The following is a 6761-nucleotide window of genomic DNA, read 5'->3' as shown; positions in this document are numbered from 1 at the left end:
CCCTATTGAACAACTGCTGTGGGCAGTCGAGGCTCTGAAGGCCAGAGGGATGAACAAGCAACAAACGTCTGCAATAGTGACCAAAGCTGTAGATGATGCTTTCCCCGCTCCAATCAAAGGCAGTTCAAGCCAGGCAGAAAACCGGGATGGGCCCCGTCATGCCCAGACAGTTCCAGTAGTTCCCAACCCTGCACCGGGGAAGGTTCAAAAAGCCAAGGCAGCGCCAGCTGATCCTTTCGCCAGCGCATCTGGCAAGAATCCTCAAACTGCAAAGTACTTGCCCCGAGGGCGCAGGGTCTTTCGCGACCTCCACATGCCTTTGTCTAGGGCATTGCTGATATTGGCGAAGAATGGGCATCTTAAGCCTTTGGAGCCCCGGCCACTCCCGAAGAATCTTCCCGCCACTCATGATGCTACCTTGTACTGCGCGTACCATCAACAGTCCGGTCACAGTACCGATGGATGTTCCCGCCTTCGTCATGAAGTGCAGGGTTTGATTGATAACAAGGTTATCCTACCACCTACTTCAGGCAAGCCCGTCACCACTCAGTTGTTGGATTTCGAGGGCTCAGATACTGCGAGTATGTAAAGTGAACCGCCTGCGGGCAACATTTGGTACATTTTTGATGAAGCGTCTGGCACGCATTTTTGAGCATCGGTGAAACCGAGTTTTGTAAATCTTGGCTTGGATGTCGAGTCAGTCTTTTGTTTTGAGTCTGTCTCTTTGTCTTGAGTCAATCTTTTTGCTTGAGGGTCTGTCTGGTTGTATCTAGTCAGTCCCCGTTGTATATAATACCAGGTGATTCTGGGGTTGTTGCCTCAAACACCATTTTGTTTTGTAATTATTATCTGTTTTTGTCTTGAGTCTGATTCTGCCGAGGGGCCAGTTGCACCAACAAAGCCGATCAAAACAGCTGTTGCTATCTCAACTTCATGCTTGCTTTCAGCATAAGTGCCAGAGAATTTGAATGGGCTGACAGTACATCTCGCCTGCTCTCCTGTGTGCCAAACTCATTGCGTTAACCTAAGTTTTTCAAAAAAAAAACAAACTTTTGAACACTGCGGTGATGAAAACGAAGAGGAAGGAATTCCTCGGGTTTTGTAAAATTTTGATCATTTTGAGAGAAAGAGAGGCGTGCTAAGCCTTTTTATGAATAAAGCCATGCTTGTCGGCGTGAGTACTGAGAAGGATCCTGGCCTGATCCAGATTGGTTCCACACTATCTTCGGCGCGAGCGATTCGTCGCCTTTTTAAAAACTTTCAAAAGCAAATGTTTTACGCAGCCCTGCGAAGACCTGTGTGGAATCGCTCTTGAGATTGTGCAGCATAGGATCGCTCTCAGCCTCAAGATTCAACCTATTTGTTTTCCGAGTTTGAACCCATTCAGAATGTTCAGAAAGTTCAACGGACAAACGCCATGAAAGGCCCGTGTGGCCAGTTTTGAGGTAGCCTTCGATCAAGAAGCATCAAAGCCAAATCAGAAAGAGTAGATCTCGCCGGAAGAAGCTCATGGAGCAACCTTGATGGATTCTCCGCAAATCAGTGCAACAGCCGTTCTCCTAGACATAGAGAGGCTCCAATTTCAAAAACCATTTGGCATGGACTTGCTACACTTTTACCCTTTGAGAGGCTTGCTGGGCCGAAAACCCGGAAGGGCGGCCCAGGCAAAAGTTAGAGCAAGAGAAAAATACAAAAAAAAAGAGAAAAATACAAAAAGAAAGATTGAAAAGAAAAAAAAAAGAAAAAAAAGCAAGAAAAAAAAAAGAAAAAAGAAATAGAAAATGAAAAGAAGCTCGCAAGGTCGAAAACCCGCATTGGGCGCCTTGGCAAAAGTGAGAGCCAAACAAAGTGAAGGTTAAAATACCCGAGTGGACCTTAACCGGAACTACGTAAGGCTTGATTCCCATGTTTGGGATACGTAGGCAACTTGATCATGAAGTCCAGCCCCCAACGCTTTCATAAGCGTCTCAGTCCATGCAATGGTTTCAATTTCACTTCAAAGTCCAGTGGCCAACGCCCTCCAAAGGCGACTGTGTCCATATATTTGTTGTGACCGTCTTCGTCATCGCAGTGTCCAAGAGCTCGACCACCGCCAATGAAGACTGTCTGCGGATTGCTGCGGCACCATCCCAAACAAGGGGCAACTTTCCGTTGCCACAAGCCGTCGTGAGACGCCATTCAAACTAGGGGCAACTTTCCGTTGCCTCCCACCCCCCTTCAAACCAGGGGCAATTTTCCATTGCCTCCGATCCGAGGTTGCGCATCTCGAAGAGTAAGTTCCATGCTTGTTGAGCATCAGCTGTTTGAAAAATAGTTTTTGAAAATTTTTACTGAGGTTGACTATTTTCTCGAAAACTATTTCATTTTCCAAAACCGGACCATTGTCTTGGACCCAAAAAAGGAAAACTTTCAGTGCTTGCTGCCTGACTTGCATGCTTTTCAAATCAAAAATTGAACAAGTACGTTAATCCGACTCTCATTTTGATCAAAACCGTTTTAGTAGAAAGCAAAAACGAAAAATGGTTAAAATGATGAACTAGGGGCGCAGTTGAGTCAGGCGTTCTGTCTTTCCCCCGTCACCGACATACTTGTCAGAAGAGCGCTCTGCCCGCCAGAGGAAATAGCTGTGAGCTAACGATGTTGAGCATGAACCCACAACTTCCTATTCATCCATCAATCACCCCGGGGAGGGATGAAAAATGAGAGATTGAAGAATAGAGAGGTGTAAGTTGAGAGAAAAGTGAGGAAAAGGGTTTTGAGAGAAAATCCAAGCTTGAGAGTCGAGTGATGTGAGGATCACAAATCAGAAAGGGTGGGAAACAATACCCAGATTGAACTGGCTCCTCGTGGTCCGAGGTCTCCCATCTTCGTTTACGCGCCTGTGTGTCGTGTCTCTTTCATTCGACGGTCTCGTCTTTTGTTTTGAGTCTCTCCCGAGCGTGTCTCGTTGTGTTTAGGTCGTGTACCTCTGTGTTTGAGTCCTCCCCGCTGTGTTCAGTGGTAGGCTTGATATCCCGGTTTGAAAAACCCTCATTCGATTTCAAAAATCGCTTATGCTCAGAATGCTGTGCCATTCTCTACATTTGAACGCATTTCGACTCCAACCGGTTCCATCTTTGAGGTCCGTCCTGTCAGATTGGGCTGTTTGTTTGAGAATTGCCGTGTGCAGAATGAATCGAATGCTGCGTTATGGGCTGTGTGCAGATTAATCCCCAACAGAGTAAGGGCTGTGTGTTCAAAAATCAGGCAATGGATTGCTTGGGTTATTTTGCTGTTGGCTGTTTAGTTATCTGATTATTACAGTGCAAGCGTTTAATTTTCAGACAACCAATCAATTCCATTTACATTGAGGTGTAACATGATGAGATGCGATGCAATGCATGAAATGTGTAAATGTAAACACTTTTTCAGATAAAAAGTCCGTTTCATTTCATTATCTTTTCAAATGTACAAGTTTTGAAGAAAACAAAATCTGCCTGCGGCAGTACAAGGCAATCTATCTACCAACCAAAAAGAAAAGTACAAGAAAGAAAAGATAGCAAAAATCTGCATCCATGTCGAGCACTCCAAGGGCCGTCAGTCTGTCCTGGTCCTCTTCCTGGACGAGGGTCCAGGAGCATCATCAGCGTCGTCGTCAGAGCCCGAGCTAGAACCGTCTCCGGTCTCCTCCTCCGATGACCCTGCCTCCGCCTCTGACTCCTCGTCGTCGTCATCATCCGGGACTGGAGCTCGCGAGCTACTCCCGACGTGAGTACGCCCTCCCCTGGTACGGGGAAATATCCTGCCCTCCTCATCTCTCCCCCGAGCAGGGACAGCAGGTCTAGCTGGAGCACCTCCCGCCATGGGAATCTGGAAAGGAGGCTGAAAAAAGTACACAAAAAGGGAAATGCATCAGTACACTGTGAACAGTTTAAAGGTGCAGAATGCAGTGTATGAGTACAGTGTAAGAGTGTCGTGAGCAGTTTAACAGTGCAGAATGCAGAATATGAGTACAGTATGAGAATGCCGTGAGTAGTTTGTCAGTACAGAGTACAGTGCAGAATGCAGTGTATGCAGTGGGCCAGATGCTGTGAGATCAGTGTATCAGGTGTTGTGCCGTGCATCAGATTATGTAAAGCAGTGTATGAATGGTTTGAGGCCAGTGTCAGAAGGACATACCGGTATGCTGTAGACGGCTAGAAGGTCAAATGTCCGCTGGAGCATCCCCATCATCGAGGCATTCATCGCCAACGACTGACGGGTGTACTCAGAAGAAGCCTGCAAAGCCATCAGATGCATTAGTATTCTGTGGAATATCAAGTAAACTGAATTGAATAACTGTACGAAGTGCAGTGATACATACCGGCAGAAGGTCGGGGATGTCAATGAACTCATGACCAGTCGGTGGAGGGGCGAAGGGGATCTGATAGGTCGACCCACCCTGCCCCTGGAAAGTCAGTACAGCAGGCAGGGCGGGCTAGCCAGCTCCTCGTCCTCCCCGCACTCCGCCCCTGCCACGAACCCGGGCCCTCCTCGAAGACCCAGCCCCTGCTCCTGCTCCGGCCCCAGCCGCCGATGCTACAGGCCTGGCCCCCTCCGCTCGACGACCGCTCAGGGGGCGCATCAGGTACGTCCGCACATACTCCTGATAGTCGCCGGTGCCTCGGAAGCCGGTCTCCTCCCAGCCGATGGAGTAATCATCCAGCTGCTCAGGGGTCACCCCCTCGGTCTCCCTCATCTCTGCAGGAGGGTGAGCCGGGACTATCTGCTCAGGTAACCCGCGGGTCTGGCGTAGAAAACGCTCCCCCAGGTACCAAGCCCGACAGACTGGGCCCTCAAGCAAAATCCGGAAACGCGAGGTCTCCTCAGCACCAGGGAACCGACCCCGCATCGCCGACGGCAGCGAAGCCCATGGCCGCCATGTGATCTGAAAGTGACAGACAGTTTGTTATCTACTGTTATTGAAACATGCAGTGGGAAAGCGAAGCTAAATAAACTGAAAATAAAGCATACCTCTGTGGGGGTGATGGTGTCGAAGTATCGGCAGAAGAAGCCGAACGTCTCCCGTGGTCGCCGGGTGCATCTCTCGTCAAAACGACTCGAGAACGGGACAGCCGGAGGAGGCTCCGCAACTGGCACAGGTGCAAGCCTAGGAAAGTAGGCGTAAACCCACAGCTGCAAAACAGATGTCAGTATGACCATCAGATAAAGCAGAATATACAGAACGAAACAGAAATGGCAGAGCCCTGTGTTGTGCAGTGTATTGTGTACAGTGTACAGTGTGAGCAATGTACAGTCAGTGTAAAGCAGAATGTATGTGTGTGCCGTGTGTACAGTATACAGTAAGTGTAAAGCAGACCGCAGTGTGTGCAGTGTACAGGGTACAGAAAGTACGAGGCAGAAGTGAAAAAAAGCGGAGAAGAAATGTACCTCCCAAGCCCGCCAGTAGCCTCCGAGGAGCTGGCCGCTGCCGCGAGAAGCCGAGCTCATATATCCGTATAGGGTGGCCAGAGCAGCGCCACCCCAGTCATAGTGCAAGATGTCCCAGACGTCCACCAGTGCGCTGAGAAGACAGAGAGGCACGGTGTTCGCCCGGTCGGCGAAGATGGTAGTCCCGAACAGGAACATGAGGAAGCCACGAGCATACCTCTCCTCGTCCTCCGGGGTCATCTGCACCTCCTCCTCCAATGCGGGCTGGACCCGAAACTGTGTCTCGAACCAGGAGTACCGCACGAAGCTCGGACGAGCTAGTGGTGGGGCCTCCCCCAGTAAATGGACCTGAGCGGCGGTCCACTCATCCATGTCTGTGTCGAAGGGGATCGGATCACCCCCTACCCCGATGCCTGTGAGCATCGAGAAGTCATAAGGGGTCATCGTCATGTCCCCTGCAGCAGAAAAGTGGAAAGAATCGGTGGTGTCCCACCACCTCTCCGCCAAAGCAGCAAGGAGAGGTCTGCATGTGGACAACCTGGAGAGCCCTCGGCAGAAGGTACCGAAGCCCGCCCGGTCCACGATGCGCTGGACCGTATCAGGGAGCTCATCATACCACTCCCGTGCACCAGTATTCCCATACCCGCGGATGGTATGGGAACCCTCCTGCAAACAGAAAATGACAATTGCAAGACAACTTTCAAAATGCAGTTTTGAAAAGACAGATATGGCATGTATGCAAGTTTGTCAGATTCAGGCAAATACCGGGTACCGGTGTGCTTACAGTAAAATGCGTGTGCTGTGTCAGCGTGTTTGGGTGTTTCAGAACAGATGTAGCATATGTGCAAATCTAACAGATTCAGACAAATACTGGGTACCAGTGTGTAGGCAGTAGAATACAGTGAGTGCCGTGTGTTTGGGTGATTCAGGGCTAGTGCAGTGTGTGTGCATGTGTCAGTCTCAAGCAGATATCAGTTGTATGTATGTTTACAGTCAACTACGGTCTACGGCATATCAGATTTCAGCAGTTAGAGAATACAACTAACTATGGCAGTTTTGTATCCTACATTGCAGAAAGTAAAACAGAAGAAGAAAAATTACCTCGGAAGTGCCGAATGAAAGGTGGGAGGTAGGCTCGCGCAGCAGTAGCTCAGGGGCCGTGTACCTCTCAAAGCTCCGGAACTGACGCAGACCGTTTGGGGGCAGAACGTGGATCGCCGGCCGGTAGGTCGCCGGGTCGAACGGGCGCTCGCTCAGTGGTAAGAGCTCGACCCCGGGATCCATCTCGTGGTCCGGGGGAGTCCCGCCACGTGGAATGTCGTCCTCCATGAAGAGAGTGGTGTGAAAATGGC

Source organism: Camellia sinensis, chromosome 3, assembly GCF_055761805.1.
Source record: "Camellia sinensis isolate YWXY chromosome 3, ASM5576180v1, whole genome shotgun sequence".
Classification (NCBI taxonomy): Eukaryota; Viridiplantae; Streptophyta; class Magnoliopsida; order Ericales; family Theaceae; genus Camellia; species Camellia sinensis.
Note: the sequence above shows the minus strand (reverse complement) of the source record.